Consider the following 24,803-nt stretch of genomic DNA (forward strand, 5'->3'; position numbering starts at 1 on the left):
TGTTAAGGTGGGGAGGGGGCGGCTTTGGAGACATCTCAAAAGGAACATATTTGCTTTTTACCTAAAGGCTAGGAAACAATCTTCCCTTACTCTGTTCTTGTCAATTTCTTATTAGGCTACTGAATCCAGTTGTTTGTTTGTTTGTGGGAAATGGTTTGATTTATTGGGGAAAAAGTTTCTAGAGTTATAAACTGGGGCTCAGCAATAGTTGAAACAAATATTTAGGATAATGAGTGGATGGGTGAAAAATGTGGAAGACTTTTTTTTTCCACTACTATACTAATGAGGACTGAAAGACTTAATCGTTGATGTTTCCACATAGATCCATTCACTGAGTTCTTCTAATTACATATAACCTCTTCTATCCTCCCAGCTTTATGCATACTTGACAAATAAAAATTATATGAATTCCCAGGGCACAATGTGATGTTTTGCTATATGTATAGGGTTTTGCTTTGTTTTTTAAAGATGTGGAGAAATTAGGGAAGGGTTAGATAGATAGTTGTAATCACATTTCCCCCCCGATTATAAAAGAAGTACAAATTTCTTATAGAAAATAAATAATAAAAATGAGAAAATAAAGGAATCCCCTCAGTCTTTAAACTTTCAGAGATAATTATTCTAAAATGCTTTTCAACATCTTTTTCAAAAACAAGATCACCCAGAACTGGCCACTTAGCTCAGCTGGTTAGACAGTGGTGTTGATAACACCAGGTCCAGGATTCGATCCCTGTATGGGCCAAGGGCCAAAAACAAACAGGAAAACCAGGATCATACTGCATATATTGTTTTTCGAATCTGCTTTTCCATTAAAAAAAATACCGTTATAACAGCTGCAAAGAATTTCATCACATAGATGTTGTTAATTTATTACAAGAATGGAAATAATACCAAGCAACACATGGTAAAACTAATTAATATGATTTTTAACTTTGCCTCTGGAATATAACCAACCCACATCAAAACCAGCTCTGACCACACCCTTGTCCCCTCCTTCTGCACCACCCATCATCAAGCTTGAGGAAGAGTCCATTTGTAAGACTAGGTAGAGTGGTCTGGGGATCCATATACGTCTCTTCCAGCTTGACCCAGACAGATGAAATATTTCCACTAATAGATTCACTCCTGAGGGTCAATGAATGAGGTTCCTGTCCCTTAAGAAATGCAAATGCCCCTGTGAAGGGCAGGTTGTGTGTATAAAAATCACTGGCAGTCTTTAACCCTTCAGAATTTGCATATCTGATAACTTTCCTTTACCCAGAGGGTCCTCAACAGCTTGGAACCTAAGATCCCCAAAAGCACAAAGCTCTCTAGAAGCCTTAAGTGCATGGACCAGGAGGCCAAAATCCTGAAGACACACCTTTCCAGCTTGGATCACTGATGGTCTTGGATGGTTAAGACCTGCAGGGAAAAAAGAAACCCATCTGATATCCAGGTTTCCTCTCAGAAGTCTGTGCTGAATGTGACACCCAAGGGTGGCTTTCCTGTCTCCGCTCTGGACTCTGGTCTGCCTCCTCTCAATCCTCTGAACCTGGCTGAACTCAATGTCCACCCCACCCTATTGCCTCTTTTGTTTGAATTTGTATCTCAGTTAATGACACCATCAATTGTTCAACTGTTAGAGTTTAGATTTTTGTTTTCTCTCTCACCTTCTGCCTCTGGGATGCTTCCTAGGTCCTCTCCCCTTCCTCAACCTTGGGACCCCTGCCTGAGTTTACTGCACTTGAGTCTCCAATCCAACCCAAGACTGCTGCAGAGGGTCTTCCTGATGGTGACGCTGATTATATCACACGGTGCCCAAATCTTCAGCATTTCATACAACGATCTTCACAACCTGGCACCCACTTCTTTTAATCTTATTCTCCATATCTCATTCTCCAGCCACACCAGCTTACAGGCCTTTCCTAAACGTTCCTTGATTATAGGGTACCTTACCTTTGCGCTACTCCACGTGACCTAAATGGAGTTTCCAGTCTGAATTTGGCAAACCCTCATTTATCTGTCCTTCAAGAGGTAGGTTGAACGTCACCCCTGTAACGTGGATTTCATTATTCCTTCCCTTGGGTTCTCATTGAACTTTGCATAGTTTTCCGTCTTCTCATCGAGATTGTGACCTTCTTGAGCGCAGAGACCTTTCCCTGCACTTAGCATAGTGTCGAAGTCAACAGACACTGAACAAGTGATTGTTGAATAAACAGTCATTGCTGACAGTGGTGCTGATACACTGCCTCGTGTTCCAGTCCTCCCATGTGTATGAGGTGTGACCAAGCCTTGATATGACTCATTATTCAATAAGCATTCCAGAATTTATATATCCAAATGAGGGCTACTTCTTTCAGTGCCTTCACGTTGTGAGACTGCATACTTAGTCTAGCGAGGCTAACGTTGCTCAAACACTTTTGGAACACCTCTCCTGGAAACAACTTTGGCATTTATAGCACTTTCTTTTCAATATCTTCCATGGTAACATTTTTTTTTTTTTCATTTACCATTTATTACGGTATTATGCACTTGTCTATCCCGGGCACTATGCTGGTGCTGGGTGAAAGATAGGTCAGTCAGACATTTATCCTGTCTTCAAGGAAGTTTCTGGTCGGCAAGGGAGATAAGATCTGGACAACCACTGCCAATACTAGGTGAGGTGATAAAGTTTCACAAGAAGTTGGATTTGTTTTCTTGGAAAAAGCCAAAAGTCCTTTGGTTTCAGCCTCCCAACGAGGTGGATGATAGAGCTACCTGATAACGTACCCCTTTAAGCCGATGTCTTCTGAAGATTTCCAAACAGGAGCCCAGTGTGTTTCCAGCACCCTCTTCCCCGAGAGTTTAAGCCCGACTCCCGCTGTATGGCAACGCTCTTCTATACACCGAGTCTTCCCAGCTAAGTTATCAGCTCTGGGAGGGAAGGGCTGAGGTCTGATCCTTCCTCTTTTCACAGCGTCTGCTGGACGCATCACAGCACCCTTGCTCCCATGCGGTTCACTCTTCGTAGTGACCGCTCTGCAGATCCCCAAGGGACAGACGAGGACAACTGAAAGGGCTAAAGCTGCGGAGGGCGAGCGTGGGGGCGCTGGAGGCGGGTCCCGGCATAGAGCCGGGGGTTCCCCGGAGCTGGCGTCCGTCGGCGGGAGCCGCGGGGAAGGGGGCAGCTCTTCCTGCGCGTCGGGCGCCAGCCCCTTCCCCGGCCTTCCGCGGACTTGTGCGGCGGGACCCCGAGGGCGGCAGGACGGGGCCAGAGCCGCGTCCGCCACGGGACGCCCCCACCCGACGGAGAGGAAAGTCTTGAGCTCCGGGAAAGAGTCCGGACGCCGCCAGGAGGGGGAGGAGCCGGGGGCGCGGCTGGAGAGTCGGCGCTCGCTCGGGGCGGACCCCTGGGGAGTGGCTTGGCGCACGCAGCCCACCCTCCCGCACCCTGGGACCGGTAAGGCCGGGAGCGGGGAGTCGGCAGGGCTTTGCCCGAGGGCGGGCGTCTGGCGTGGGGAACTCTCCGCGGGGACGGGATGGGAAAAGAGCCGGGCACGTGGAGGCGCTGCGGGGACGCGGTCGGGGCGGGGGTGGGCGCCGGGAACTTGGAGGGAGAGGGGTCCGGGCTGCCGAAGGGACCAGAGAGGCAGGACCGAGCGCACCGGCGACGTGAGAGACCCAGCACCCCTGCCTCTTTCAGCGGGGCCCTTTGGGGCCTGGAAGAGCCCTCTGGAGTTCCCTGGAGGTAGGTGCCTGTTTTCAGGGCTAAAGCGATGCGAAAGTGTGGGGACCTCTGGGAAAGCTCCCGCTCCCCGCAGCACTCCCAAAGCCCGCGGTGAACATCTGCCCGGCCGGCAGGCCGCAGGGGATCTCGCCTCTGTGCACGTGCTGCCAGGGGGACCCCGGCACACCTCCCGCGTGTCTCTGCTGTGTGAGTCCACGGGCCGTGTGGCTGTGCGAGTTTCCTTAGCTTTGGGTGTATGTGGGGGGTGATAGCTGTCCCCGTGTGACGCCCTTTGGCTTCCAGTAGGCGTATTTGTTTGTGCTGAAGGTGAGTGACAGTGTGTATATTTCTATTCAGAAGGGTGCTGTCGTCTGTCTGAAAGCGCGAGTGTCTCTGAGTAGGTTTGCATCTTTCTGTGAGGATGTGACAGTGTCTCTGGTTGTATGTGCGCAGGGATACGTTGACTGTGGTTGTTGGAGTGTGTGACCCCCAGGCTTTATTTCCCCCTGGACTGGGAGGTGTGTTCGCGGGAGAGTGGATCCTGTTCTTGCCTGGAATAGTTTAGAGAACAAGCTGGTAGAAGGCTAAAGGCAGTTGAGATCTTTGCCTTTAGGTGATGGGGTGGGTTGGTGATAGTGTGAGTTGGGAACGTTTGTGGGGGTGCCCCCCCCAAAAAAGAGGAGACTTGGATTTTGAGACTTATGGAGCTAATGCTATGTTGGCCCCAAGGACAAATAGGTATCCCGTAACCAGCCCGAACAACTTCTTACTGGCTCAGCTCTCCTTGGAGCTGACCAAGCAGTCCAGTGGAGGAATCCTTCATTCTTCACAACTTGCTAGACCACTGGACACTGTCCTGGGGGAAAGGAAGCGAGTAGCTCACTGCACGAGCGTGTCAGTGCGGCCTGTCTGGGAAGTCAGGGCTGCTTCCCATTTGCTGGTTGTGCCCGGGAGATTGGCAGAAGTCAGGGCTGCTTCCCATTTGCTGGTTGTGCCCGGGAGATTGGCAGAAGTCAGAGCTGCTTCCCATTCGCTGGTTGTGCCCGGGAGGTTAGCAGAAGTGTAAGACTTGTGCACCGTGCACAAATCCCACACATTGGGACGGCTCACCTCACAAAGACCACGAGACAGAGACCACTGCAATCAAGCAAGAGGAGTTTATTCCAGCATGCTGGGGTCACTTAGTCTCCTGGACAGGAGCGACCCGAGCTCTTAACACAAGTGTGTTTTTTTTGTTTGTTTGTTTGTTTGTTTTTTGTCGTTTTTTCGTGACCGGCACTCAGCCAGTGAGTGCACTGGTCATTCCACAAGTATGTTTTATACAGTTTTTTAGACAGACTTTGGCAACAGGATGAGTTGTATACTGCTTACAGGTTATCAGAGGTGACCTTTGGATTTATTGGTGGGCTTTAGCGGGCTGGCACACTGATAAGGAATAGGGTATTTCCCAATCGTTTATCTTCCTTGTGGCCAGGTAGCCTCTAGAGAAGGAACTGGTCAGTTCCTGGAACTGAGTGGTGATTACGCCCTTCCTGAAATTTAGCGTGCCTGGGCCTGCCTTGATTTGCCTGGCCTCTGCATATCCCCTTAGAAGCTGCCTTACTTAAAATGGCATTAGTTATGTTTTCTCGTTTTTATTAGTACAGAAGCAAATTGTGCATGTTAAAGTTATATTTTATTCTTACAATCCCCCCTTTTTCTTGTGCGTATTTCAATCATGAAATACTTGTCTCTTGTTGATTTAATGCTTGATATTGTTGTCTTAACATCATAATTTGAACAGTACTAACACGTTCTCTAACAAAAGCTAGCAGGTGATTTAAAATGCAGGGACTGAAGGTCAGAAGCAATATTAAAATAATTAGTGGTCCTAAAAGGGTTGACACGAGGGTCGTGAGCCAGGGGGAGGAGTTTAAACATGACTCAAACCAGCCCTGATTTTGTTCTCTTACCTCTCTTTAAAAAACCTTAATCCCCACATATGTCCTTTGTCCCATCCGCTAGCCCTTTTCCCTGCTTCTGTGAAAGACACCCTGAGGGGGTGGCACCACCCATTGCAGGTAGGGACTTGTGTCCACTGAAAGTTGCTGCTTCCTGATCGGCCTGCCCACCCTTCAGCACGGGGGGAGGGGTGGGTATAATCAGCGATTACCTTTATATGGTCCCAGGAGGATGAGGGATGCCAATATGGGTCTAAATCCCAGTTGCCTGGGGCTCCTAGTGCTAGTTTACACACATCTGGAAACAAGTCAGGCCACCACCCTCCTGTGATCACCTTGGATTGACTCCAGGTTGTATCTCCCACCCCATTTACAACATACCAAGTGAAATTTCTGGAGATATGTGGGCTGCTAGCTCTTGGGCCCTGGAAGAGAATTGTTAGGCATAAGAGGAGCAAGAGAGTTTTCATCTTACAACATTTAGGGTGTCCAAACAATTTTCAGTCTTAAGGGGTGTTCCTTGGAACTCTGGACTCTCCAGGCAGTTTCTCCCGGTCCTTGGTCCTCTGGCGGCGCAGGTTTTATGTGCAAGGCATGGATCCAAGCGGAGATCCTGTCTACCTTTACAGCCGTTGGTGTTGTCAGGAGCACCAAGTAAGGTCCCTTCCAGCGGGGTTCCAGAGATTGGGAGTGGTGTCGCCTTACATAGACTGTGTCCCCAACCTGGAACTGGGAGAAACTTCGGGGGTCCCAGGCTGATAGGCGGCCACCAGCTGCATCCAGACTGCCTTCTGCACCACTTGCAGTCCTTTTAACCTGGCATGTGAGTCACTGTTACTGTGGCAAACGGGTTCAAAGGCATCCCCCAGTAAAGTCAAGGGGGCAGGGGTACCATAGAGAATTTCAAATGGAGTCAGGTTGAACCGGGAGGGGGTGTTCCTAGCTCTAAACAGGGCCAAGGGAAGGAGCACCACCCAGTCCATGCCAGTCTCCATGGTTAATTTAGTCAGGGTCTCTTTTAGAGTTCTGTTCATCCTTTCTACCTGTCCTGAACTCTGGGGTCTGTAGACACAATGTAATTTCCAATCACCCCTAGGTATCTGGCCACTCCCTGACTTACCTTGGCAACAAAGGCGGGTCCATTGTCAGACCTGATTACCTTGGGCACTCCGAAGCGTGGGAAGATTTCTTCCAGGATTTTCTTGACCACGACTGTGGCTGTTTCTTGTTTCGTTGGAAATGCTTCGACCCATCCGGAGAAGATGTCTATAAAAACTAGGAGATACTTGTAACCATATTTACCTGGCTTGATCTCTGTAAAGTCTACTTCTCAATCTACCCCAGGTCTGTCTCCCCTAAGTCTCCTGCTAGGTCCCGCTGTATTTTTGCAGACATTTACTTTTTTGACAAGGTACACAGCTTTTAACTATCTGCTCTACTAATTGTTTTAGCCCTATGATATGATATTTTGTTCTTAGGGAAGAACGAATTTGTTTACTCCCAGATGAGTCCATTGGTGCATTTGTTTGATCGTGGCGCATGCTTGTTCTTGTAGCAAGATAGGCTTGCCTGACGCTGCATGCCAGCGCCCTTTTTCCTGATTATAATAGTTATTAGAGTCCCTTGAGATCACTGCTACGTCCTCAGCAGAGTATTTAAACTTGGGCTTTTCTAGCTCAGGGACATTAACTAACAGAATAGACATAGACCCGTGGGCTGCCACCCTTGCTTCAGAATCGGCAAAGTTGTTCCCTCTGGCGATGGGGGAATCCCCTTTCTGGTGGCCCGGGCAGTGCATAATACTCACTTTTAGCGGTCAGTGAAGGGCCTCCAGCAGGGCTACAATCTCTGCCTTGTTTTTGATTTCTTTTCCTCCAGAGGTTAGCAGGCCCCACTGTTGATAGATGGCACCGTGCACATGGGCAGGGGCAAAGGCATACCTGCTGTCTGTGTAGATGTTGATTCTTTTGCCCTCTCCTAGTTCAAGGGCTTTTGTGAAGGTGATGAGTTCTGCCTTCTGAGCGGACGTTCTGACAGGTAAAGTCTGTGCCCATATCAGATTCTGGCCATCTACTATAGCAGCTCCTGCCTTTTGTACCCCATCCTCCAGGAAACTGCTGCCGTCAGTAAACCAGGTGGCTTCGGCGTCCATTAGAGGCTGATCTGACAAGTCTTTCCGCCATCCATGTGCCTCAGCAAGCGCCCATTGGCAGTTGTGGATAGGAGGGTCAAGGTCAGGGTCTGGGAGCAGCATGGCTGGATTTAGGCTCGCTGGGGGAGCGAAAGTAACCCAGTCTGAATTCAGTAACAGAGTCTGATAGTGAGTCATGCGAGCATTTGTGAGCCAGCGGTTGGGGGACTGGTGGACAATACTCTCTAAGGCATGAGGTGCCGAGATCACTAAACTCTGCCCCATAGTCAATTTGTCAGCATCTTTTACCAGAACTACAACTGCCGCTGTGATTCTTAGACAAGCTGGCCACCCCGAGGCTACTGGGTCTAGTTTTTTAGACAGATATGCTACAGGCCTTTTCCAGGGGCCTAGTTTTTGAGTTAGGACCCCTTTTGCAACCCCCTTATTTTCTGCCTCATATAGGTGGGAGGGCTTGGTTACGTCGGGGAGCCCTAGGGCCCGAGCGGACATCAAAGCCATCTTAATGTTGTCAAAAGCTTGTTGCTCCTCTTTTCCCCACTTGAAGGGCTGACTGTTTTTACTGAGGGGATATAACGGGGCTGCCATCTCAGCAAAACCAGGTATCCATAGGCGGTAGAACCCGGCAATACCTAAAAATGCCCTGACTTGTCTTGGATTAGCGGGTGGCAGAATGTGAAACACTGTCTCTTTTCTGGCCTCAGAAAGCCATCTTTTCCTGTCTTTAAGAAGTTACCCCAAGTAACTGACCTGTCGCTTGCAGATCTGAGCTTTTTTGGTGGAGGCTCGATAGCCCAGTTTTCCCAACTCTGTGAGGAGACGCTTTGTTCCTTCCAAACACAGTTCTTTGTCAGCCGCCGCCAGGAGGAGGTCATCTACATACTGCAACAGAGTTACCTGGGGATTAGAGGCCCGGAACACAGCCAAGTCTTGATGGAGGGCCTCGTCAAAGATGGTGGGCGAGTTCTTGAATCCTTGAGGCAGGCGGGTCCACGTGAGTTGCCTTGCTAGGCCAGTCCCTGGATCTTTCCATTCGAAGGCAAAATAATCTTGACTTTTTACAGCCAGCAGTAAACAGAAGAAGGCATCTTTGAGGTCCAGTACCGAGTACTAGGTCCTGTCTGGGGGTAGAGAGCTTTAAAGGTTATAGGGGTTAGGAGCTGTGGAGTGGAGGTCGGCCACCTGCTTGTTTACCTCTCAGAGGTCTTGGACTGGTCGGTAGTCATTAGTCCCAGGTTTTCGGGCCGGTAGCAAGGGCGTATTCCAGGACGATTGGCACTTTTGTAGGATCCCCAGCTGGAGCAAACAGGCAATGTGAGGTCGGATGCCTTCGTGTGCCCCTTGGGACATTGGGTATTGTCAGACAGCTATAGGACTGGCCTGAGCCTTCAGCTCTATGTGGACGGGGGGCCGGTTTTTAGCCTTCCCTGTCCCTGCAGTTTCTGCCCACGCCTGGGGATAGTTTTCTAACCACCAGTCCATCTGTCTGGTCTCCCGCCCTTGTTTTTCAAACAATTGGTATTCATCTTCCAGCCTGAGAGTTAATACCTGGAGAGGCTTTCCTTGCCAATTTAACACCCGAGGTCCCTCGGGGTCAAAATGAATTTGAGCACCCATTTTGGTGAGGAGGTCTCTTCCCAGTAGTGGGTAGGGGTACTCAGGAATGACAATGAATGAGTGGGATACCCGGCCCACGCCTAGGTCCACCGTCCTTCGGGTAGTCCATGAGTACTGCCTGTACCCTGTAGCCCCTTGTACCCACGACTTCTTTTTGAGAAGGGGCATTTGCTCATTGTAATACTGAATTTTCGGCTCCAGTATCTACCACGAACTGAGTAGGCTTCCCCTCCACTGTTAGGGTTACCCTGGGTTCGGGGAGGGGGTCTGAACCCCGTCCCCTCTAATCACTGTCTTCCTGCAGGGCCAAGACCTCGGGGGCTTGAGGCTTTTTCTTTTTCTTGGTGCATTCTCGAGCCCAGTGTCCCTTCTCCTTGCAGTACACACACTGATCCTTTGCTAGGGGTTCCTTCTTGTTGCCCGGTACTATCTTTCTGGGTTCCCTAGTTTCCCTGACTACAGTGGCCAGAATTTTATGAAAGTTTCTTTCTTGGCGCTTTTCCCTCTTTATTTCTTTAGCTTCCTGCTCTTTCTGCTTTCTCTCTTCCTTTTCTTCTTCTGACTCTATATTATGATAAACCTCTTCAGCCTCCTGCACTAATTCCCTCAATGACTTATCTTGTAACCCTTCAAGCTTCTGCAGTTTCTTCCTGATGTCTCTACTAGACTGGTCAATAAAAGCAACTGTCACTGTAGCCTTGTGCTCCTCACTACTAGGATCATACAGGGTAAACTGACGGAATGCCTCCATGAGTCTCTCCAAAAATGCTGATGGAGACTCATTGAGCCCCTGGATCACCTCTCTTACCTTAGTCAAATTGGTGGGGTGTTTTGCTGCCCCTCGGAGACCTGCCATTAGAGCCTGGCGATAGACATTCAGGTGCTCCCTACTTTCTGCCGAGTTAAAATCCCAGTTAGGTCTGGTCAACGGGAATCCTGCATATATGACATCAGGGAGGAGGGTAGGTCGCTCATCGGCTCCTGGAACGTTCTTTCAAGCCTCCAGGAGGATCCGTTGTTTCTCCTCGGTGGTGAACAGGACCTGGAGGAGCTGCTGGCAGTCATCCCAGGTGGGCTGATGAGTAAAGAGAAGGGATTCTACAAGGTTAGTGAGACCCTGGGGGTTTTCAGAGAAAGGGGGATTCTGAGATTTCCAATTGTAAAGATCGGAAGAGGAAAAAGGCCTGTACTGTAAGGGCCGGTTGCCCTCTTCATCAGGAGGGCCATAAGCCCACAGGGGGAAGATAGGAATTGCCTCTGAAGAGGCCACTCGTTTACTGCGTGTCCCTTGAGCAGGCCCTCTCTTGGGTCCTTGTGGATCCTCTGGCAGAGCTGACGGGCAGACTGCCTGTGGTCGGAGAGAAGGGGGATAGGGAGGGGGAGAGTCTAGAAGAAGCCAGTCTGATTCGGTGGGAGGTAGGACTTCTGCCTTCTTTTCCATCCCTTGAAGAGCAAACACAGCCGATGGACCTGCAAGGGGTACAAAGGGATGGACCCACAGAGGAGGATCCATGACTAGATCTTCCCAGACAATGATATAAGGTATCTAGTCTGGGTAACTTTCAGAACTAAAAATCTTTCTTTTTACTGCCGTGATCAGCGGCGGAGAGAAGGAACCTTCAGTGGGCCACCCGAGTTGGAAAGTCGGCCACTCTGAAGAACAAAGTGCCGCCCACTTATTCCTTCTGACCTGCACAGACAAATTATTAGCTCTGTCCGTCGTGTCAGTCCAGAATTTCAGAGTCAGAGTTAAAGGGGTAGAGACAGTCTGCCCCATGTCGCCCCAGAAAATCATCAGTCCCAACACACATGCAACCAGACAAACAAAAACCAAAACACTGACATGCCCCTTCCACGGGCACCACAACCAGATTATCAGAGAATGCGGGAGGGGTCTCCTTCCTAGAGATCTCCCGTGGAGCCGAACTTGTTCATCTCCCACAGAGGAATCTGGAGCGTCCTCCAGGATTCCTGTGGCTGCGACATGCCAGTATGTCTACCCGCCGCTATGACCACCACAGACCGGTGACTCCGTCTCGGAGCCTCCGAAAAACTGAAACCAGACCAATGACTCCATCCCAGAGCCACCAAAAAGCCAAAACCAGATTACAGTAAACAACAAAGACACAAAGACAGACACAGCAGACTGACAGAGACAACTGGGGTACTTGCTCGAGCGATCCTCCGTTCTCTAGTCTCTGGTCCCAGAGAGAGAGAGCCGTTTCCCGGCCCATGCACCAAAATTGTAAGACTTGTGCACCATGCACAAATCCCACACGCTGGGATGGCTCACCTCACAAAGACCACGAGACAGAGACCGCTGCAATGAAGCAAGAGGAGTTTATTCCAGGATGCTGGGGTCACTCAGTCTCCTGGACAGGAGCGACCCTGAGCTCTTAACACAAGCACGTTTTATACAGTTTTTTTAGACAGACTTTGGCAACAGGATGAGTTGTATACTGCTTACAGGTTATCAGAGGTGACCTTTGGATTTATTGGTGGGCTTTAGCAGGCTGGCACACTGTGTATTTCCCAATCGTTTATCTTCCTTGTAGCCAGGTGGCCTCTAGAGAAGGAACTGGTCAGTTCCTGGAACCGAGTGGTGATTACTCCCTTCCTGGAATTTAGCGTGCCTGGGCCTGCTTTGACTTGCCTGGCCTCTGCATATCCCCTTAGAAGCTGCCTTACTTAAAATGGCTTTAGTTATGTTTTATCGTTTTTATTAGTACAGAAGCAAATTGCACATGTTAAAGTTATATTTTCTTCTTACAGAAGTCAGGGCTGCTTCCCATTTGCTGGTTGTGCCGGGGAGATTGGCAGAAGTGATGTAGCACGTGGTGGAGCACGGATGGGGGCTGAGGCACGCAGGCAGACCTAGCATCGGAGTTCTGTCCACATTCCCCCCACAAGACCGAGTGGACGTGATATTTAGGGCTTGGAAGGAAGGAGCGAGAAACTCTCAGAGGGGTGGGGGCTCTTGTCCTCGCGCCTCCATTCATCCACCTCAGGATGTTCTGGTGGGAAACACCTCACTGTCTCACCTGCTTAGGCAAGGTGTGTGGCTAGTCTAAAAGCAGCACTGATGGAGTGGGAAGGGTACAGGTTTGGGGTCAGACAGACCTGGGTACAAATCCTGGCAGCCACACTACCTTTAAGGCTCTCAGGCTCAGTTTCCTGATGAGTAATATGGGATGGGGTGGGGGATAATTAATATCTATCCAGAAAGTTTTTTGTGAAAATTCAGTTTTTGCAGAGAGCCTGGCACATCCTGGGGACCCAATAGATATTGTATCCAATGTTACCTAAGCTTGTTTCAGCAAGGAACCTCTTTCTTCCTGTGGATTAGTGTTCTTCAGATTAGTGTTTCTCTGAACATCCTTTGAGAAACCCTGTCCTAGTCATCATGTTTATTTAAGAAACATGAATTGAGCATTTACTTAGGAAACGAGGGTGGGTAGTGGAAGTGGGGGGCAGGGCTTGCCACTGGGACTTGCAGAGTCTCCAACTCTTTATGTTCTAATTCTAGTTTTGCCTTGAGCCCAAGGTGCATTTGCTGAACATTACTGGATACTTTATTTATTTATTTATTTATTTATTTGGTAGTTGGCCAGTAAGGGGATCTGAACCCTTGACCTTGGTGTTGTCAGCACCACACTCTACCGAACTGAGCTAACCGGCCATCCCCAACTGGATACTATAACGTTAGCATCTGGGGAAACTGAGGCCCCTAGAGGAACAATAGCTTGCTTAAGGTTACATAACCAGTAAGTGGCAGAGCTGGGACTAGAACCCACTCTTCACTCTGCATTCTGTTTTTCTTCGTTTGTTTTTCTTTTTTGTATTCATTTTTTCTCCTTTGCTCTGCATTCTGTCTCCTGCTCTGTGGATCCCACACCCCGACACCCCCCACTCCCCCAGCCACCTTCATCTAACAGTCGTGGAAGCTGGAACAGTCTGACTTGGGCGATGTCTACCATCTCGCGGCTCAGATGAGATTGTTAGGAGGCAGAAGTACTCTCCGGCGTGTCAGCAGAAAGCCCTTGGCTGCCAGGGAAGGAGCTGTTTTACTGTAGAATCTGAGAATGCCAAGTTGCACAGGGCTCTCCGGAGATATTTAAAACACACCCTCCTTTCTCCTGGGTGGTCTGTACATTACTCTGCCGGGTGGAGAAGGGTCTCCCTATCATTTTAGATCTCCTGGGGTGCAAATGTCACAACCTCCTTTGGCTTCCATTCTGGAGTCTTGTGCTGGTAACTGTCACCAAGCAGTACCTATTGCCAAGCCTGTGGCTCCTCCTCCTCCTTCCCAGTTGGAAGTGGAGGACATTGGTCCCCAGCTTTGCTTCTTGCCTTTCCTGTAGTTGAGGTCAGTCCAGTGGTGGCTGGAAATTCAGGGCTTGCTTGGGCGGCTTTACCTTGCCTGTCTTCCTGTGCCCCGTGACCCTTTGTTGACAGGAGTTGGGATGACGGCTCCTTTAAAGCTCTGAAATTGGAGCTGAACAGCTGCTCTCCAGCACCCCCCTCCCCCCGACAGGGGGTGGGTAGAGCCAACCCAGTGGCCCAGGTGGGGGGGCGGGGAGGGCTTTGTCAGTGGGGAACACAGAGTCTCTAACTGCTATATTCTAATTCCAGTTTTGCCTTGACCTCTTTTGAAATGACAGCTCTTCCCTTGCTTTTGGTTTTTCTGTCTCGATATCGGGGAGATTCTAATCACACCTGTGTGATCTGGCCCTGGGCCCTTCAGCTGGTAGGGACTGGAGCTTTGGGAGAAATTCCACTAGAACCCCAATGTCTAAGACCTGTGCCCACTCCTCCTGCATTTAATACAGGCAGGCTCCTGGGAAAGCAGGAGGACGGGCAGGCTCCCTGTAGCGTGGCCAGCACCTTGGCCTGCTGTGTGTGGGCACGCAGCCCCATGGGTGGGGACTCTGCTTCCTCTGACCCAAACTTCACAGGAACGATGGACTTGAGAGGAGTCACCAGGGGCAGGAAATGGGAGCTGTGGGAAGGCAGGGGTGACCCTCCTGGGGGGTGGGGCTGCACATCCGGTGGAGTGCTGGGACAGAGCAGAGGACACTGGGAGGGGCGGGTGACACACAAGGTGGGCCTCTGGGCTGGGGCTCTCCTCTAAAGGGGGCTGTGGACTCAGAGGAAGCCTGAGCGCCCACTCACTGTTTGGCTGAGCGTTCCGCTTTGTGTGCTGCTGGCAAAGGTGCTGTGGTGTCCGGCAGCCTCTGCTCAGGCCACGCTCAGCCCGGCGGGAACCACGTCTCCCCTTCCCTTCAAGCCCCTGAGATGCCTTCGCAATCATCCCGGCCAGGATGAAAGGCTGGTGTGGCTTCTTCCCGGCTGATCTCCATCTCAGCAGCGGGGAGCCTTGAGTCATAGTCGTCGGGCAGGGAGGGACTGAGCAGTGGGCCGAGGGCTGGGTGGGGAGTCAGCAGGCCTGGGTCAGCCGCACAGCAGGCGGGAGATTCCTGCCTGAGGCAGGTGGGGAACGTTCTGGGCGGCAGAGAACTCTTATCTCGCCTTCATCTTTGAGAGGGCAGAGCAGACTTTGTGAGAGGGCCGAGGTGCGCTTTGGGACAAGTGAGTCAGACCACTCGGGGCTGCTTTTTGTGAGGTCAGATTGCCACATTCTCACAGGTCAGATTTTGGGGTCCTGAGAGAAGCCCCAGGAGTCGCCACAGAAACACGGACAGGACCTGGGAGGAGGGCGTGGGGGTGGAGGTGACAGACGCCGTCTTGGTTTATTTCTTCAGGGGGGAAAGGTGGGGATTCTGGATGTGGCAGAGGCTAAGCTTCTTATTGATTGCCTGTCCAATTCTAGGTCAGAGTTTTGAATACACAGTCTGTGCAGACTTTGCAAGTGAAGCTGCGACAGCTGGTAGCCAACACGCGTTCACGCTACCAAGTCTTGGGGCAAAAAGTTACACAGAGATGAATCTGAGTGGAGGAATGTTCAGTAAGGATTTTCCATCTAATGATTTTCTGAGGAGCAAGAGAGATGATGTGTCCTGGCTGATACAGCAGTGAGGAGCTGGCGGCACGCGTCCCCAGGTACCAGTACTCAGCACACATCACCCAAGGGGGTTTTCGTGGTGTGCCACCAAGCTCTCTTTGGCTTTGTCCTCTGTGGACACTCCCATAGGAATGAGCCCCTCTGTCATCCTGTGTGGCCCATGCCCTCAGTTTCTCATTTCTGTGGTGCTTAGGATGGCAAGCTTTGGGGGACAGACCAGGACTCACAATCATCTCATTTGACTGGAACGCTGAGACGGAGTAGAAAGATGAAAGGAAAACTATTTTTTTCTAACTCTTAAAATTAATACACACTCATTGTAGAAAACCTGGAAAATAAGGAAACTGACAGAAGAGAAAACAAAGTGGTACGTAAGACCTCAGCTCAGGGATGAGTTAGTGTTTTGGTCTATGTCTCGCCAAATTTGTGTCCATGCAAATCTATGAGTATATGTTTTAACATAGTTGCAATTGTCCGTTATCCTATTTTTTCTCTACTGAATTCTGTATAGTAATATCCCGTGTCATAAAAGATGATGAAAAACACTAATTTTAAGGGTCTGCATAATATTGCGTTATGTGACTATAGCTTAATTTATTTAACCGAGCCCTACTGAATTTTTAAAAATTGTTTTCAGGCCGGCCCCGTGGCTCACTCGGGAGAGTGCGGTGCTGGTAGCACCGAGGCCGCGGGTTCGGATCCTATATAGGCATGGCCAGTGCTCTCACTGGCTGAGCGTGGTGCAGACCACACCGTGCCGAGGGTTGTGATCCCCTTACCAGTCAAAAAAAAAAATGTTTTCAATTTTTAGCCATTAAAGATTACTTGGCTTGAATCCCCTTACTGGCCAGCTACCCCCCCCCCCCAAAAAAAAGTTTACTTGGTGTTAGGGCTGGCCGAGCAGCTCACATGGCAGTGCATGGTGCCTATAACACCAGGGTCAAGGGTTTGGAACCCTGTACTGGCCAGCCACCCCAAAAAAACAAAACCAAAGAACAGTACTTGACATTGAGCAATGCTGAACATGTATAGTTATCTCAAGATGAAATCTAATAGGTTTAAATGTAAAACCCTGTATTTAAATTCAAAACATCAGTTATATAAGTATAGAATAGGGTGGGACATACTATCATGTGGGGGAAGGAAAAAGTTGGGATTTTTGGTTGCTGAAGGAGGGGGAAGGAAAATGAATATTTATTAAGTGCCTGCTAGGTGCCAGACATTATTCTAGACATTTCTGCCTCAGTCATCTCGTTTTACCCTCATAGCAGCCCTGTGATGGGGGGTTGTTTGTTTGTATTTTTTAATCTCTATAGAAGAGGAAAAAGTTACACAGAGATTAATGCTGAGGTTGGGGTTTGGGATCGACTCTTTCCACTGGCGCATTAAACCTTGAGTCTGCAGGGCCAATGGTGTGGTGAGTTCTGTGACACTCCAGCCACGTTGGTTTTGGAAGGTGGATACTTCCTGACCTATTAAATATTGAGCTGGCTGTTACTGTGAATGTCTTAACGGACATTGGATGAGGACTTAGAACCTGCCTGTCCCATCAGGGTGCTGTCATTTCTCACTTGCAAAAGGCAGGCACCATTTGCTGCAATAGCAAATTGAGTTCATGTGGAACTACAGAAAACTACATAGAATTCCATTATGCAGAAGTGTGTAGAACTTGTCAGGGATGCTCTGGAGAAGTCTCTGCACTGGGTGGGGAATTGGACTAGATGACTTCTAGGGCCTCTGCTTCCTTGAAGATTCTGTGGTTCTGGGCCTCAGTTTCTCCACATAGTAGCATGTGCAGTTGCACTAGATGACATGTGAAGTATTCTCCCGCCTTGACATTCTGGGATTCCTGCTGGAAGGAGGGAGATCTTAGCTCTCTCCAGAGCCAGAGGTAAAGCTGGGAGAGGGGCAGTCCTAGGAGGCAGAATGCAGAGTGGTGGGAGTGATGGCCCGGCCCCTGTCCCTGTCCTCTGTACACGCTCAGTGCGCCGGGTGTGAGGGACAGTCTGCACCTTAGACAGCAACACCAGACTGGTGCTGCCTAATAGAAATAAAAGTAAGCCACATAATATGCAATTTTAAGTAATCTAGGAGCCGCATTTAAAAAGTTAATAGAAACTGGTAAAATGAGTTGTAATAATATGATGGTACTTCAAAAAGTTCATAGGAGAAATAGAATTAAAAGATAATATAAATCCTTTCATGAACTTTTTGAAGACCCTTCATACGTTTTATTTAACCTACTGTATCTATGATATTATCATTTTAACATGTCACCAGTAGTAAAAACTATTGGTAAACATCTTTTTCATACAAAGTGTAGGAAATCCAGTATGTATTTTACACTTAATGGCACATCTCAGTTCAGACAGTCATATTTCACGTCCGTAATAGCCACATAAGGCTAGTGGCTGCTGTGTGGAGAGTGTAGCTTTGCAGCCAGCCTGCCTGGGCTTGAATCCCTGGTCTGCCACTTACCAGCTGTGTAACCTTGGGCAAGTTATCTAAATGTAACGTGTCTCAGTTTCCCACCTCTGCAAAGTAGGGATGATAATAATAGAACCAACCTTATACAGTTGATGTGAAGAATTAAATGAGTTAATATTTGGAAAGTGCTCACTTCTTTGCCTGGCACATACTAAGCACTGTATAAGTGTCTGTCAAATAAATGGTCCTTAAAAACTGGTCAAGCTGGAATTTGTAAGAGGGAGAGGCCAGTAATATGCTTTGAAAAACCCAGTCGTAGAGTGGGCCTGGGAGTAACTGGTAGACTATGCGTGTACCACAGTAGTTCTGCATAATGAACTTGAAATCAGATTGCTGCAAAGAGGGCCTGCCTGCTGGAAATGAGAAATGACAGCATTCTGATGATGGGACAGATTCCAGTCCTTCAGCAGGTGTGTCCTGGGCATCTGTCTGCCTGGGGCTTGGAACTGTGCTGGGTGACAAGCAGGAAGCAAAAGCATCCTCAGAAGTGCTGCATCATGAATTGCATGACCTCATGTTGGAAAGGGAGGTGGGGTCATTTCCAGCACTTGGAGGTTTAAGCAGTAGTTGTGCTGCTTATGCAAGAGAAGTAAAGCTGTATCAGTGGGTTCCGATGCCCTCTTGAGCACTGCCCGCCCCAGCACTGCCAGCTCTCCTCTCTTGTCCTCAGCCGCCTCTGCTTGCACCTGCCCTCGGCCTATCCACAGCAGTCTCAGAGCATGCACTGTGTGTCTGGCACTGCACTAGGTGCTACGGGGGCAATATGGGTAGAAGACCTGGTCCCTGTCCTCAAGGAGCTTGCTATCCAGTGGGGGAGACAGACAGTGACTAGCTAACAGGAATAACCTGCAAGATGAGAGAAGGGCTAACTAGAGGCACACACAAGTGCGGCGGGGGTGCCTGGTAAAGGGTGATTCATTCTGACGGGGCTGGGAGGGGTCAGGGAAGGCTTCACAGAGCAGGAGGCACTCGAGCTGGCTTTGAGGATGGGTAGGGTTGTGTGTGTGTGTGTGTGTGTGTGTGTGTGTGTGTGAGGGAAAAATACCTGTGAGAAGAAAGAGAAATGTGATTTGAGGGCTGTAGTCATAAAGTGATTAGAGGAGGGGAGATAACACCTTGTTTTATGAACAAGGTGGATTTGAGCTGGGCCCTCTGGCCAGGATTAGGAAGACTTATTTTAAGTTTACTTTTAATTTACATACAGCAAAATTTACTCTTTACTGTATACAATTTTATGGGTTTTGACAAATGCATGGAGTTGTATATTCACCGCTGCAATCAAAGAACAGAACAGCTCCGTCTCCCAGACAATCCCCTCATGCAGCTGCCCCTTGGCGGTCCAACCCCGCACCACCCATGCCCCTCCCCTGGCAACATTGATCTGTTCTCCATTCCTGTAATTTTGCCTTTTCAAGAATGTCATGTCAGTAAAATCGTACAGTTTTGTAGCGTTTTGGGTCTGGCTCCTCCATTCGGCACGATGCCTTTGAGATTCATGCCATTGTCACGTGTGGTATATTGATAGTTTGTTCCTTCCCATTGCTGAGTAGTAACCCATCATGTGGCTGTACCAGTGTGTTTATCCATCACAGGTTGAAGGACGTTTGGGTTGTTTCCAACTTCTGTTAACTATGCGTAAAGCTGCTACCAATATTGGTGCACAGGTTTTTGTGTTAATAGGCTTTCATTTCTCTTGGGTAAATACCTGGGAGTGGGATTCCTGGGCCATGTGGTAGACATATGTTTAATGTTTTAAGAAACTGCCAAAGTGTCCTCCAAAGTATATACCATTTTGCATTCCCACCAGCAAAGTACAAGAGTTCCATTGTTCCACATTCTCATCAGCACCTGGCATTGTCAGGTTGATTTTGGGCTTTTTTCTACCATTCTAATTGGTGTGTAATGGAAGCTCACTGTGGTTGCAATTTATATTTCCCTAACTCCTGAGGCTACTGAGGTCTTTTCATGTGCTTATTCGCCATTTGTTTTACTTCTTTGGTGAAGTGTCCAAACATTTTTGCCCACTTTTTTCTTTTGATCGTTTTGAGATTTCTTTAATTTTCTGGGTTACAAGTCCTTTGTCAGATATATGATTTATAAATTTTTGGAGAAAATTCATTTCACAAGAAAATCTCTAAAAGAAGATGATGGGTGTGGAGGGACCTGAAAGTGAGATCAGAGTCTGGTAAAGGTGGGCCCAGGCATGAGGAGTGGGTTACACCTAGAGAATGGCCCATAAAGAAGAGGAGGATCTTCCGTGAAGTGCTGTTCCTGAACCTGCCATTGAGTGTGCTTCAGAATAAGAGGCACATGTGGGTGTCCTCCTTGGCTGGCCAGCTGTGCCTCGTCCCCTCCGTGTGGCCTCCTGCGTTAGGCTGGGCTTGCCCCAGAAAAACAAATGCTGGTGCCCAGCCTTGTTCCAGCCACTTACATGGCCTTGTTTCCCAACCGGATGACCATGCATTCTGGAATGGGAGGTGGGGTGACTGTCAGACCTGCAAGGGTAAGCCACTGGGGGTGTGGCTGGTGTGAGAGGGCCAGTGGGGGTGAGTTTTCTGGGTTAGGGTGGATCCTCTGTGATGGTGACCTCAGCCTAGGGCTGAGGGCTTTGGGCCTTACATTTATGGAGGTGGCATCCATCCTAGCCTTGGTCATTTTTCATAGAAACGTTGTGTTCCAGAGCTACCCGTGTGGTATATTGATAATCCAGATGCTGGAGTCTTCATTCTTCCCAGGGACAGGCCCTTTTCCAGAGGTGATGGGTCTAGGGGCGGAGAGGAGGGCAGGGCAGAGGAACCCTGCTTTCCTGGAGCTTCTAGTGCCGGCTGCCTCCAGGCCCTGCAGGGCTCCTGCAGCCCCCTGTGTTCTGGGTTCTGGAGGGCTGCTTCTCAGCACTGAGAACCGCCTGGGTCCTTCTTCTGCCTGGGCGGGGCATGCTCTGAGCCCCATGCAGGGTGCCTGTGCGCATGGGCGCCTGATTTGGGCTCATCCTCTGGTCCTGCAGGGTGGGGACAGTCTGTCTGTTGTCCCCTGAGGCTGGGGAAACAGGCATTTGGTGTTCTGTCAGCACCCTGGACTTTGAGGGGACTCAGTGGCAAGTCCTGTCATGCAAAGACCCTGCTGCGTCTGTTTCGAGATCCACATTTCTATAGGACAGACCTGTGTAAAGTGAGGGCAGCTGGTTTGGTTCAGTACTTTCATGACTTTTGACTTCTGCTTTATTTTAGAACCCTGCAGAAGGCTGTGAGGAGAAAAGAGTGCAAGGCTTACTTTCCCCGCCATTTTTTTTTTAATAATCGACTTTATTTTTTGGAGCAATTTTGGGTTTACAGAAAAAATTGAGCAGAAAGTACAGAATTCTCATGTTTGCTCCCCCACAATTTCTCTGTTATTCACATCTTGCATCGGTGGGGTACGTCTGTGACAGCTGCTGAGCCGTCCTGCTCCACCGTTACAGTCCACAGTTACCGTAGGGATCATGCTTCGTGCTACACATTCTGTGGGGTTTGACAAATGTGTAATGACAGGCGCCCTCCATAGCAGTATCAGACAGAATATGAAGGTATTTCAAAAAGTTTGTGGATTCTTGTAGACCTCGTGTAGCTAAAAAGAAAAAGAAAACAAGTTCACGGAAAAGTAGAATTAAAAGTTAATACAATTCTTTCCATGAACTTTTTGAAGTCCACGTGTGGTTTCACGGCCCTGAAAATCCCCCGTGCTCTGCCTGTCCATCCCTCCTCCGTCCTGCCAGCCCCTGGTGACCTCAGATCTCTGTCATCTCTGTGGGTTTGCCTTTTCTAGCAGGCCATATAGTTGGAATCATTCAGCTTTTTCATGTTGGCTTCTTTCCCTTAACAATTCAATCCCTTAAGTTTCCTGTGTCTTTTCATGGCTTGATAGCTCATTTCTTCTTTTTTTGCTGAATAATATTCCAGTCTCCCCACTTTTTCTTGGCAAATGGGGACACAGGCCCAGAGAGGGAAGTGACTGGGTCAAGAGGTTCCACGTTCCGTGGAGAAGCTGAACACGGAGCCTCGTTCGCATTCCTTCCACGAGCCTGTCCCTAGAGCCTCTGTGCCAGGCAGTGTGCTGGAGCCTGAGGCCAGTTCTGTCACAGCTTCATCACCCCCTTTAGTGGCTCCGGGGCAGGCAGCAGAGGGGGGAGGGGGCGTAGGACGGTGGACACCTAATTGCTGTGACCCACTTCCTGCATGTGTTAGGCCTGCAGACACCCACGTCCCTGACTGCTGGGAAGGGGTGGCCGGGTGCTGGGTTCCAGCTTCCACCTACGGGGGAGCTGAGGGCTGGGATGTGGGAGCCCGCCCTGTCCTCAGGCCTGGGGACAGGGTGGAAGGAGACTGCGTGGTTGGGCCGTGGGCTCGGGGCCTAGACCCACTTAAGAATCTTATCTCCCTCCATTTCTCTTATCTCTGAGCTGCCCTTCCCACTGAAGCTCCTCCTGACCTGCTTCCCGGGACTGTCCCCACCTGTTTACTTATCTCCCTTCACTCCTGCTCCTCCCTCCACTGGTCCTGCAGCCTGAATTGCCAGCCCTCCATCGTCCCTCTGCAGGGAGGACGCAGCAGTGACCTCAGATGTGCAGGACCCCTCTGTGTGCCAGGCTCTGTGCCTGTACCTTAGGGATATGACTGAATTTCATCCTCACAGCAGTCCTGTGAGAGGGGAACGTTATTCCCCCTTGGGTGTGCTTGGAGGACAGTGAGGCTTAGGGAGGTCGAGTGGCTTGCCCAGGATTCCAGGGTCCCTGGGAGGCTGAGCCGTGATCTGAGCCAGGCCAGGCCTCTGGAGCCCAAGTGCAGGATCTGCCTGCCACACTGCTTCCCCACCCTTCCTTGTGGAGGACACCAGCATTAATAAAGCAAATGTATTTTACAGGGCCTAGCTTTTTAGAATTGCACGTAGAAATGCTCAGCCTGGGAAAGACAGAAAACTTTCCCTGGGCTAAAGTCTCTGTTGTAGATAAAGAATTGTAACACAGCAAAAATGCTTGCTGTTAGGGCAAATGTCCTTGGTGCAGCTAAACCTTATGATGGGAAAGTGCAATGATTATCTCATTATTCTTTTTGTAACCACCTGTGTTCTTTTTCTGTAACTTTCTTGCCTGGAGAATAAAAATGGAGAGAAAACCTGATATGGGGCTGTTCCCAGGATCTTTCTTCTCTCAAAAGAATTATTCCTGGGGGTAATTGTTTTGGGCCTCTCACTGCTCTGGAGAAATGGGCTTTGAATAATCCTTTGTGTCTCCATCAACCTGGGAGAGGTGACAAATGGTGCCCTGTGTGAGGAATTTATGATTCCACAGATCAGAGACTGACCTGCCAAGCCTTGGGGAGGAAAAGGACATCCGACTTTCATATTTACACATCCCAGCAAGGGAAGTCTCAGCAAGGGAAATGCATCCCTCAGCAAAAGGAATCACAGGTGGCTCTAGATTAGCAGTGCATGCCTGCGGCAGGTCAAGTCAGGTCTTTTCAGCCCAAAAGTTTTGTTTCTTTCTTTCATTTTTAAAATATGGGAACTCCCTTATCTAAAGAGGAGACTCAGCATAAATTACAACTCTAATGTCGCCTTAAAGCAGCCAGCTGTAAAGTAACTAAACGGCAGCTTGTGAAACTGTTAGTGGTTATTAAACAACAAAGTCCTTAGTATCCCAAGGAAGGAAGTCTTGACAGAAAAATTTGGAAACTAACTGGTCACTGGTTAATTATGCAATGGGTTTCGTCAAGGCTTCCCACCTAACAGTTTGGAATCTATATCAAGTCGCCCTGAGACCTACTCTAGACCTTGACGAAAAAACCAAGACATATCTGTGTCACCGAAAAGGATAAAACTTAATCTTTGCCAGTGACTGAAAGAACTTTAAATTGGACAAAATAAAGTAAAAGAAGTTAATATTTCTTTGCAACATTGGTTTTGTTTGAGCATGTCTTCTTTTTTTTAACTGCATGTGCTTCTCTTCTTGGCCAGGGACTCTGAGGCTTTATGAGAAATGCAGCCCTGGTGCCAACCAGATGTCCTTTTGAGTCTGCTGCCTTTCTCTGGAAGCCCCAAAAGTCAAGGGTTTTATCTCTATCTGCTCTTTGGCTCAGCCTTAAGCTTAGTAACCCATTTGTAAAACAAAAAACTAAACTAATATCAACCTGTTTTGTTGCCTTATTTTGTCTAAAGCACGGTGATGCCTCACAGATAAATTTTGACATTTTTTAACAAAGGAAAACAACTTAAATCTAACTGTCCTTTTATACTAGTGAGTTTTCTATTTTATCTGTCTGTTTATATCTACATATATATATACAAAAATGTATGTTATGTCTACATGTTCATGGGTTCATGTCTATATGTGTGTTTGTATTGTCTGCATGGTACCAAATTGGCTTATAATTAATGCATGCTCATTAAATAAGTATACCTTTCAAGTTCATGTGCCTTTAACTTTCTAAATTTTTGGTAAAATAAATATATTTTCAAAATTTGATTTAAACCTTCTGCCTAAATTTGCCTTTAGGTTAGCACATTTTGTGGTATGTTTGATAATTGTTTAATTTTTGTTTAAGGACTAAAAGCTATAAAAGAACTGACTGCTAGGTTTCTCCCAAAGCCCTATGTTTGGTTTACTAGTCAAGCAGGATTATATATGTCTTTACTAGAGGCTTTTAAGTTATGAACCCAACCTATAACAATATGATCTCTAATTATGAAATTTTTAGGTCATTGAGGCTAATTTAGTATCGTTGATGAAAAAGGAATCAGTATGTAAAATAAGAGATGTGAAAAAAAGGGATGTGGATGTAAAGATGTAGTAGTGGTTAGGAAGGCTAAAGGAAAGAAAATATTTTTATGTGAGAAGGCAGCTGGTACAATGTGTTCTTGTCTTAGAGT

At 48.6% G+C, this 24,803-nt stretch overlaps 1 protein-coding gene and 1 non-coding gene across 2 annotated transcripts in view; one reads left to right on the forward strand and one right to left on the reverse strand.

The window, feature by feature from the left end:
* The first annotated feature begins 3,685 nt into the window (after positions 1-3,685).
* The window catches only part of LOC134391870 (transcriptional enhancer factor TEF-3-like), a 49,736-nt gene continuing 28,618 nt past the window's right edge, over positions 3,686-24,803 (forward strand). Inside the window, exon 1 of the mRNA XM_063115775.1 lies at positions 3,686-3,706. The gene's annotated coding sequence lies outside the window, so the exon portion shown is untranslated. The remainder of the gene's footprint in view (positions 3,707-24,803) is intronic.
* On the reverse strand, positions 12,999-13,073 carry TRNAV-GAC (transfer RNA valine (anticodon GAC)). The gene has a single exon. It is a non-coding gene; the product is annotated as a tRNA-Val (tRNA).

Source organism: Cynocephalus volans, chromosome 1, assembly GCF_027409185.1.
Source record: "Cynocephalus volans isolate mCynVol1 chromosome 1, mCynVol1.pri, whole genome shotgun sequence".
Classification (NCBI taxonomy): Eukaryota; Metazoa; Chordata; class Mammalia; order Dermoptera; family Cynocephalidae; genus Cynocephalus; species Cynocephalus volans.